The sequence below is a fragment of the Triticum urartu genome, chromosome 7 (assembly GCF_003073215.2).
Source record: "Triticum urartu cultivar G1812 chromosome 7, Tu2.1, whole genome shotgun sequence".
Classification (NCBI taxonomy): domain Eukaryota; kingdom Viridiplantae; phylum Streptophyta; class Magnoliopsida; order Poales; family Poaceae; genus Triticum; species Triticum urartu.
This window is the reverse complement of record NC_053028.1, coordinates 187,744,359-187,755,938: the sequence shown is the minus strand read 5'-3', so window position 1 is coordinate 187,755,938 and position 11,580 is coordinate 187,744,359.

The window sequence follows — 11,580 nt, the reverse complement described above, 5'->3', positions numbered from 1 at the left end:
ACGTGTTGATCTTCCGAGGCCGGGCATGACCCAGGAAAGTGTGTCCGGCCAAATGGGATCGAGCGTGTTGGGGTATGTGGTGCACCCCTGCAGGGAAGTTAATCTATTCGAATAGCCGTGATCTTCGGTAACAGGACGACTTGGAGTTGTACCTTGACCTTATGACAACTAGAACCGGATACTTAATAAAGCACACCCTTCCAAGTGCCAGATACAACCGATGGTCGCTCTCTCACAGGGCGACGAGGGGAGGATCATCGGTTAGGATTATGCTATACGATGCTACTTGGAGGACTTCAGTCTACTCTCTTCTACATGTTGCAAAACGGAGGCTGCCAGAAGCGTAGTCTTCGAAAGGATTAGTTATCCCCCTCTTATTCTGGCATTCTGCAGTTCAGTCCACATATGATACCCTTATTCCATTTGATACCCATGCATATGTAGTGTAGCTCCTTGCTTGCGAGTACTTTGGATGAGTACTCACGGTTGCTTTCTCCTTCTTTCCCTCTTTCCCTTCTACCTGGTTGTCGCAACCAGATGTTGGAGCCCAGGAGCCAGACGCCACCATCGACGACGACCCCTATTACACCGGAGGTGCCTACTACTACGTGATGCCCGCTGACGACGACCAGGAGTAGTTAGGAGGATCCCAGGCAGGAGGTCTGCGCCTCTTTCGATCTGTATCCCAGTTTGTGCTAGCCTTCTTAAGGCAAACTTGTTTAACTTATGTCTGTACTCAGATATTGTTGCTTCCGCTGACTCGTCTATGATCGAGCTCTTGTATTCGAGCCCTCGAGGCCCCTGGCTTGTAATATGATGCTTGTATGACTTATTTTATTTGTAGAGTTGTGTTGTGATATCTTCCCGTGAGTCCCTGATCTTGATCGTACACGTTTGTGTGTATGATTAGTGTACGATTGAATCGGGGGCGTCACAAGTTGGTATCAGAGCCGACTGTCTGTAGGAATCCCCCTTCCACACTCCTTGGCCGAAGTTGAGTCTAGACATTACTAAGACTTTTACTAACATGGCTGTGTGCCTTACGGGCCCACGTCGCCATCTGGGTGGTATTAGGATCTTTTACTCCTCGATCCTTACTCTGGGACTCTGAACTCTCTTCTATTCGGGTTAAATGAATTTTGATAAATCTAACATTAGGATCTCGTTATCACTTTCTTCCGGAGAGCCCTTCATTACAGATGATCGACTACCTCAACAGAAGATTCTGATAATACTCTCCGATGTTCTCCCGAAACTTTGTGCCATTGCTTTTGCAATTCCCTACCACCGAAAAATCCCTATGGATAAATACTTACGCCTGTCGTTCTTACTTTTATTCCCAGTTAGTATTATTATTACAAGATACCCCGAAATACTCGTCGTTGTTTCGATAATCCTTTGAGCTTACCGCCTTGCTGTTCTTTGTCACCTGAATACCCCTATGGATAATTCTCGCACTTATCGAGTATCCCCTCATCCCCCAGTTGTTCATGTGTTTCACAATGTTCATCAAAATACCATTCGGTCTTCCGAAAATCCTCAGGAGCCTTTTGCTCTTGAAATTCTTGCTTACTTGCATTATGGTTAATCCCATAAGTATAGTAATCTTATGGGCAGCCTTTGTCACTATCATTTTAAGTCCGTTGATTCTATATGTGTGTGAATGCACGCAATCATCAGTTGATCCTTATAAATTATCTTCCGGCTCAGACGTCTTTTGAACATGAGCTGGTTCTTGGCCAATCAGATTGCCATCGATCTTAACCCTAAGTCTAGTTGACTTATCCATCCTTGATCAGAGCTTTTGCTCCTGATCCCTTGATTTGAAAATTATAATTACTTTGCTATTTAGATGTTGAATTATTCAAATGTTCTATAAATCGATGCATTTGCATTCTTCCTCCTCTGATTGGGTATTGATACTCACATCAGCTCCCTTGTGGATCGCCATATCCACTGTTGGATTATTATCCGACAGCGTCCTTCATATTCAATAATCTTGTGAGCCTTCCCACGGATACATAATGCCTTTGGTAAATGGTATCATCTACTTTCTCAACCTTGCTCTACTTTCAAGCTTGTGATATTTACTCTTGAAACTTGTGGTATATGTTTCTAAGAAGCCCCTATGGGTTGAACATATGCCTTCTCTAAACTGTGTGAACTCGAAAGCTTTCACGAGTCATACACCTCTGGTATTTTGCCAGATAAAATTTCAAATACTACAACTTCTTCGAAAGTGAGAAGTGAATGAAAGGTGATGCATTGGAGAAGTGGGAGTCGACCTTGAGCCTTGCGTTCATGCCCATGGGCCCGATGTGGAACTTTTCTTTGAAGCTTCTTGTAAATGATAATAATCCCCTTATTATAAGTTCGTCCTGTAACTATATTTGGTCCTTTACAATCATGGATCCGACCATATTTTCTCCTTAATACCATCTCTCGGACAAGTTGAAGTACTTGTCTTGTGCAGATCATTGCACTTGACCTACCTTTACTTTGATCTACCATCGTGTATTACACTCTGGTATCTCAAGAATATCATAGAACTGCATAACTTCTTATGGGTTCTTCATCAACTATTATTTCTCACCGATTCCAATTTTCCTGGGTTCTGGGTTGTCGTCAACCGAGGACACCAATAAGTGGATCGATTCCGCACTCTGATTCAATAACTCTTAAGTAATTGTTGTTGCTTATGAGTTAATAATCATTTAAGTCATTCCTAGCCTGATCGGCTATATCATCATTGTGCTAAATTTTAACTGTGCTACCTGATCCTTCTTCATGGAGCACAATTCTTGATGATGAGCTAAGCTTACGTCGATTTTCCTCATCATATCATTTCGGATTGAACCGCAAGCTTGATTTTGAGTTTGTGTCGTAACCATGGTTCCAATAACCTTCCGTTTATCATTCGTTTGACTAGATGTCATCACCGATTGATTACATCTTCATGTAATCTCTCGGCAAATGTGTCGTGATCATCATCAACATTCCGAGATCTTCCAAGATATCAATTGAGTTCATGATGAAGAAATACCATCCTTGCCCTCGATGATTTGTGTTACCATCGACCACTTTATTGACTTCCCTCCAACACAAACTTGTTCGTGTTTTGTGTTATACCTTGATTTCCTTGCTATCCAGCATTTGTTCTTCTTCACCTTGGAGTATTACCATCTTTAATGTCAAGAAAGTCATGAGAATTTCACCACCTCTTAAGGATTCCTGATACAGGTAATACTTCTCACCATCACCTTTCTTTCTTGGTCTCTGTATTGTTTCTAACCGGAATACCGACTAATGGTCTGTGTTGTGCAAATTCTAAACTTCTAGCAACCCTATTGCTTTGAAGTTATTGGTCTACAGTTTCATTCTAAGTCTATTGCTTATTGAATCATCATTCGAACATTGATCGTGCTACCTAGTCCAGATTCCTGGGTGCACCCTTCTATCATTGTTCAGTTGTGTATGTTTCCCTAGAGCATACATCATTATATCATTTGAATTGACTAGTGTCATATTCTTGTTCACATTATTGTGGAAAGCCATCCATTTGAAATTCTCGATGAATTGTCGCTGAGCCCATCAGCCACCTTCTCATCCCCTCCTTGGTTTAAGGATGAACTATTATTCCAGGAACCCTCTCCCATGGTTCAATTCCCTAGAATCTTGCAATGTCATTTCGACTATTTGTGTTGCACCTTTTCTTCTCGGACATCCTGAGTCTGAGGTATCCTGACACCAATTAGACCTGCACCTCGGTCAGATATGATGGTTGGAACATATTTCCAAGAGTTATAACATTGGTCTTTAACCCGGTAAGGTGATTCGTGCCTAGCACACCTGGTCGGAGGCCCTATTGTTATAGTTCCCCTTTTAGCAAGGTTACCCCTTCTTCCGTGGGAAACTATAAGATTTATTCTACAAGTTGTTCCTGATGGATCCTTTGTGTATCCATAGCCTGATCCTTACCTGATGACCATGTCAATGCTATCTTGAAGCCTGTCTATGGTACTCTGATTTTCAACAAGAACATTTGCAGCCCAATGCTAAATGTTTCCTGCTCATTTATCCAAACAACGCTATATGGATAATGTCATGAAATTTCTCTCCCTTACCTAAAGAGCTTTTCTACGTTATATCCTATCATGGATATCATGCTCTGCTTGTCCTTGGGAAGGATATACCCCTGAAAGATGTGTTTAAGCACATTTTTCCTTTCCATTGTACTGTTTAACCTTTCCAGTAATCTGACTTGACTAAGCAGTGATAATTCCCTGCTTAGTAAGCACCTCGTTGTATAACTCTATCAGTAAGAGCCTGTTACTATTGTTGATGACATTCTGATAAGCACCGATGGACAAGAACTTTGCCTATTGGTCCGCCTCGTTCAACGAGCAGGAAAATGGTTCTCTTTGTCCCTCGCCCTTGGTATCGACGTTGTTGTCGACATAATCGACAGACTACCCTCTGACATGCCTTGCTATCATGACTATGCAAGATGTCACCGCTCCTCCTACTTTTAAACCACATGGTGGGCCCATAACCCACAGTTCCACAAGATCGAAACCTGACTCTCATGTACACCCCCGGTTTCCAAAGCTATTCCTCGCGCTTGGTTTCGTATGTAATTCACGACCTAACTTCCCTGCCATATTTCATTCCGGTATTGGATGCAACATTTTTGTTCATTACTCTGAACACCGTTCACACTCTATTTCAGGCAACAAACGATTGCCTATCCGCTTGAAATTTCTTAGTGCACCTTCTTGCCTTGCTCTTGATGGATCTCTTGAATTTCATCTCAAGAGATGCCTCTATGCCTTGTTCACTGAGATAGCCCCCAGGTACCTAGCTTGTGTTGAGCTCCGTCCTTCCCGAGTCTCCCTCCCTTATCTTTTCCATAAGGACGATGGAGATCTTGAAGAAAAGGATGCCGGCTTCATCATGATGACCCGGAGCAGAGGAATGAAGACATCAACGTAGTGGATCGACCTTTTAGAGAAGAGCAACCAAGACCGAGAAGATCCGTTAGAATATCGTAACCAGAACTTTCCCCCTTACCCCCCTCTTAAATCTCGGGATGAGATTTCTTGTAGTGGAGGAGAATTGTGACGCCCGCGTAATTAAGCTACAGAGATCCTCTGCTAATGATGCCACGTCACCTCGTTTATAGTTGCTAATCTCCAGTTAGTTCGAAACCGATTCAAATTCAAATTCAAAATTTGGCAAACAATAAAAGTTTTCAAATATTAAAACCAAAATGTTCGGAGTGAACCAAATATTGCATAGATAATTATGGGGGAAAAACCACACATTTATAAAATGTTTAAATACTATGAGATGAATAAAACAGTAGTAAAAATGATTATTTGAATAACTTTTATATTTAATAAAATGTCAAAGTAAGTTATTTGGGGTCTAAACTTTTTGTGACTATGGACTAGGTTGTAATACTAATTTAGATACTAGGTGTATGTTTTACTAAAATAGAATGCAACTACAATAAAGCAGGAAAGAATAAATAAAAGGAAAAGAAAACACAAAAACAGAAAAGAAAACTAACCAAAAAAAGGGGAAACCCCCTCCCTCGCTGGGCCTTGGCCCAGCTAGCCATCGGACCAACCAGACCGACCCACTCCCCCCACCACTTAACCCCGGTCCACCCGACCGAAACCCTAACCCCTCCCACTCGCCCCCCCCCCACTCGCTCACTCCCCACTCCCCGATCCCCTTCTGGATCGGGGCAACCACCTCAGCGCCCCGTGCCCTCTGCCCCCCCTCCCCCGGAGCTACCCCGTTGCCAGGCACCGCCGGCCGGGTGCGCCCCGCCGCATCGTGCCCCGACCACCTCTGGCGCCGCACGAGGACCGCGCCGCCGGAGCCCCCTCACCATCTTCGCCAGGATCGGCCACCGCCCTGGATCGCCGTCGTGTCGCCGCCCCGTCGCCGGATCTCGCTTCCCTGACTCCTCCCCGAGCCACTGCCGAGACCCTACGCCCCGCCGTGAGCTCCGGCCTCTTCCCTCTACCCTCTCGCCGTGTTGGACGTCGCCGTGACCGCCGTCCCGTGCCCGTGCACGCGCTCACATGGCCGCACGCACGCCCATGCGTCGCCTCTCTGCCGCAGCACCACGTCCGCGCCCATCCGAGATCCGGGCCTCGCCCCGCTTGTCGTTGTCATCGACACGAACCTCCTCTGGCTAACCCGTCGCCGCTGGCGCGCCACCGCCCCAACACGGCTCCGGTGGCTCCCATGTCCGCCGTTAGCCGCTGCTCGCCGTGCGGCATCGCCAGCCACCGCCCGCGCTCGGATCCGCCCTAGTCCGGGCCCGCGCCCGCAGCTGCCCTCCCGCCAGCATGCGCCTTTGGCCTCTCCCTGCTGCACCGCGGTGGCCTTGCCCCGCTACGCCCTACCGGGCGTTCAAAATGCGCCCGTAACCCATCGCCCAAACCCACTATGGCCATGGGCCTTTGACAGGAGGGCCCCCACCGCCCCAGAACGTTTTAATTAAAAAAAAGAAGAAAAGAATTTAAAAAAATATAATAATAAAAATAATTAATTATTTAATTAATTAAGGAATTAATTAAGTTAATTAATTATAATTAGATTAACCTAATCACTAATTAACCTAATTAACTATTAGTTAATTAAAACAGAGTATGACGATCGGGACCCACCTGTCAGGTTGACCAAGTCAACTACTGACGTCATGCTGACGTCATGATGACGTCAGCAGACACTATTCTGGATAATGTTGATTAAATTAAATAAATAAATCCTAAAAATGATTTAAATCTTTTAAAATTAATATAAAATAAACCGTAGCTCGGATGGAAAAACTTTGTACATGAAAGTTGCTCAGAACGACGAGACGAATTCGAATACGCAGCCCATTCGTCCGCCACGCATCCCTAACCTATCAAACTCGCAACTTTCCCCCTCTGGTTCACCGGTCCGAAAAACGCGAAACACCGAGGATACTTTCCCGGATGTTATCCCCCTTCACCGGTATCACCTACTACCGCGTTAGGGCACCTCTAACGCCGTAACTTGTCATGTCATGCATCACTATGCATATGCTTGCATTATATTTATTGTTTCTTCCCCCTCTTCTCTCTCTAGACATCGAGACCGACGCCACTGCTACCTAGTACGACTACGGTGTTGACGACCCCTCTCTCTTGCCAGAGCAACCAGGCAAGCCCCCCCTTTGATCACCAGATATCGCCTACTCTTCTCTATACTGCTTGCATTAGACTAGCGTAGCATGTTACTGCTTTCGTTATTCCTATCCTGATGCATAGCCTGTCCTTGCTACTACTGTTGATACCTTTACCTGCAATCCTACTTGCTTAGTATAGGATGCTAGTATTTCCATCTGTGGCCCTACATCCTTGTCCGTCTGCCATGCTATACTATCGGGCCGTGATCACTCGGGAGTTGATCACGGGTATATACTGTATACTTTATACATGATACATGTGGTGACTAAACACGGGTCGGCTTGAGGAGCACCCGCGAGTGGATCTTTGAGGCGGAGCGGCAGGGCAGGTTCCGACCACCTAGGAGAGAGGTGGGCCTAGCCCTGGTCAACGTTCGCGGATACTTAACACGCTTAACGAGATCTGGGTATTTGATCTGAGTCTGGCCATTTGGTCTATACGCACTAACCATCTACGCGGGAGTAGTTATGGGTATCCCGGCGTCGTGGTATCAGCCGAAGCCTTCGTGACGTCAATGACTGAGTGGCGCGCGCCGGATTGGAACGTAAGCCTGCTCTTGTATTAAGGGGGCTAGTTCTGCTTCCGGCTGCATACGCAACATGCAGGTGTGCTAAGGGCGATGGGCCCAGACCCCTGTGCGCTTAGGTTTAGACCGGCGTGCTGACCTCTCTATTGTGCCTAGGTGGGGCTGCAACGTGTTGATCTTCCGAGGCCGGGCATGACCCAGGAAAGTGTGTCCGGCCAAATGGGATCGAGCGTGTTGGGGTATGTGGTGCACCCCTGCAGGGAAGTTACTCTATTCGAATAGCCGTGATCTTCGGTAACAGGACGACTTGGAGTTGTACCTTGACCTTATGACAACTAGAACCGGATACTTAATAAAACACACCCTTCCAAGTGCCAGATACAACCGGTGGTCGCTCTCTCACAGGGCGACGAGGGGAGGATCATCGGTTAGGATTATGCTATACGATGCTACTTGGAGGACTTCAGTCTACTCCTCTTCTACATGCTGCAAGACGGAGGCTGCCAGAAGCGTAGTCTTCGAAAGGATTAGTTATCCCCCTCTTATTCTGGCATTCTGCAGTTCAGTCCACATATGATACCCTTATTCCATTTGATACCCATGCATATGTAGTGTAGCTCCTTGCTTGCGAGTACTTTGGATGAGTACTCACGGTTGCTTTCTCCTTCTTTCCCTCTTTCCCTTCTACCTGGTTGTCGCAACCAGATGTTGGAGCCCAAGAGCCAGACGCCACCGTTGACGACGACCCCTATTACACCGGAGGTGCCTACTACTACGTGATGCCCGCTGACGACGACCAGGAGTAGTTAGGAGGATCCCAGGCAGGAGGTCTGCGCCTCTTTCGATCTGTATCCCAGTTTGTGCTAGCCTTCTTAAGGCAAACTTGTTTAACTTATGTCTGTACTCAGATATTGTTGCTTCCGCTGACTCGTCTATGATCGAGCTCTTGTATTCGAGCCCTCGAGGCCCCTGGCTTGTAATATGATGCTTGTATGACTTATTTTATTTGTAGAGTTGTGTTGTGATATCTTCCCGTGAGTCCCTGATCTTGATCGTACACGTTTGTGTGTATGATTAGTGTACGATTGAATCGGGGGCGTCACAGCGAGGTACTAACAAGCAAGGATAGAAGTGATTTCGACGGTATGGTCATCTTGCCTGCAAAGTTCTCCGAGTTGACGTAAGCTTGATCCTCGTAAGAGTACTCAACGGGTTCCTGGATCATGAACTCGTCTCCCGGCTCTACCCAAGGCAAGAACACAAGCAAAGGAAACACAATCAACCACAGTGCAATGCGCAAGCAACATGATGCAGAACATGGCATGATATGCGGGATGTGATATGCAATGCATATGCGTGCTTCAGAAAGGAAAGATTGAACCAGGCATCAACTTGGTAAACCAAGAGTGCCGCTGGAAAGATGAGTTGTTTTAGGTCGAAATCGATATAACTATCACCGGAAATGGATGCACGGTTTGCAAATGGCAAGCAAAACAACAATGGCACAATTCTGTGATTAACAGCACGATGCCATCTAGAATGCAACAAGATACTAAGCTACTGCACTCCAAATAGCAACAAAGCACATGACAGTGATCTACTCAAGATGCTTGACAAAAGGTGAACACTGAGCTATGGCTAAATCATAAAAGAGCTGGTTCAACAAGCATGGCAAAAGTGCAAAAGATATCAGCTTCACAGACTTGGTGAAAATACTAACATGTCAGGAATTAACATCAGGAAGCAATGTTTAGAGCAAGATAACAACATGCTACAGGATCAGATCATAGCAAACAAAGGCATGGCATGAATCTACTCAAATCATATAACAAAAGTCCCTTACTGACCATAAGCCAAAAGGGCACAGAAAATATGATGGCACCCATGTAAACATAGCAAGTTTCATTAACAGATTCAGACTTAACAGAAAACTGGACATGGGAAAAGCAGAGTTAGGAAGACCTCTTTGCGAGCTCGATGCACTCAACATAAGGCATTGCATGACCATCACGGCTACACACGCTGTTGATTCATTTTAATTAAGTTAAGTGTCAAGTTTTCTACAACCGGTCATTAACAAATTCCAATCTGCCCATAACCGCGGGCACGGCTTTCGAAAGTTCAAAACCCTGCAAGGGGTGTCCCAACTTAGCCCATCACAAGCTCTCACAGTCAACGATGGATATTCCATCTCCCAGGAAGACCCGATCAGACTCGGAATCCCGGTTACAAGACATCTCAACAATGGCAAAACAAGACTAACAAAGCCACCCGAATGTGCCGAAAAATCCTGATAGGAGCTACACATATCTCGTTCTCAGGGCACATCGGATTGTCCAAACTTCCGGTAGGCCAACCCAGAGTTGCCCCTGGTGGCCACTGGCGGCTGACAGGTTGGACCAACACTCAGAGGAGCACTGGCCCGGGGGTTTAAAATAAAGATGACCGTTGAGTCCGTGAAACCCAAGGGAAAAAGGCTTAGGTGGAAAATGGTAAAACCAAGGTTGGGCCTTGTTGGAGGAGTTTTATTCAAGGCGAACTGTAAAGGGGTTCCCATTATAACCCGACAGCATAAGGAACGCAAAATCAAGGAATAAGGCCGAGCCTTCCGCCCTTTACCAAGTATATAGGTGCATTAAAGTAAACAAGATATAATAATGATATCCCAACAAAAATCATGTTCCAACAAGGAAAAAACTCCATCTTCACCTGCAACTAGCAACGCTATAAGAGGGGCTGAGCAAAGCGGTAACATAGCCAAACAATGGTTTGCCAGGACAAGGTGAGTTAGAGGCTTGACATGGCAATATGGGAGGCATGATATAGCAAGTGGTAGGTGTCACGACATAGCAATAGAGCAAGCAACTAGCAAGCAAGGATAGAAGTGATTTCGACGGTATGGTCATCTTGCCTGCAAAGTTCTCCGAGTTGACGTAAGCTTGATCCTCGTAAGCGTACTCAATGGGTTCCTCGATCACGAACTCGTCTCCCGGCTCTACCCAAGGCAAGAACACAAGCAAAGGAAACACAATCAACCACGGTGCAATGCGCAAGCAACATGATGAAGAACATGGCATGATATGCGGGATGTGATATGCAATGCATATGCGTGCTTCAGAAAGGAAAGATTGAACCAGGCATCAGCTTGGCAAACCAAGAGTGCCGCTGGAAAGATGAGTTGTTTTAGGTCGAAATCGATATAACTATCATCGGAAATGGATGCACGGTTTGCAAATGGCAAGCAAAACAACAATGGCACAATTCTGTGATTAACAGCACGATGCCATCTAGAATGCAACAAGAAACTAAGCTACTGCACTCCAAATAGCAACAAAACACATGACAGTGATCTACTCAAGATGCTTGACAAAAGGTGAACACTGAGCTATGGCTAAATCACAAAAGAGCTGGTTCGACAAGCATGGCAAAAGTGCAAAAGATATCAGCTTCACAGACTTGGTGAAAATACTAACATGTCAGGAATTAACATCAGGAAGCAATGTTTAGAGCAAGATAACAACATGCTACAGGATCAGATCATAGCAAACAAAGGCATGGCATGAATCTACTCAAATCATATAACAAAAGTCCCTTACTGACCATAAGCCAAAAGGGCACAGAAAATATGATGGCACCCATGTAAACATAGCAAGTTTCGTTAACAGATTCAGACTTAACAGAAAACTGGACATGGCAAAAGCAGAGTTACGAAGACCTCTTTGTGAGCTCGATGCACTCAACACAAGGCATTGCATGACCATCACGGCTACACACGCTGTTGATTCATTTTTATTAAGTTAAGTGTCAAGTTTTCTACAACCG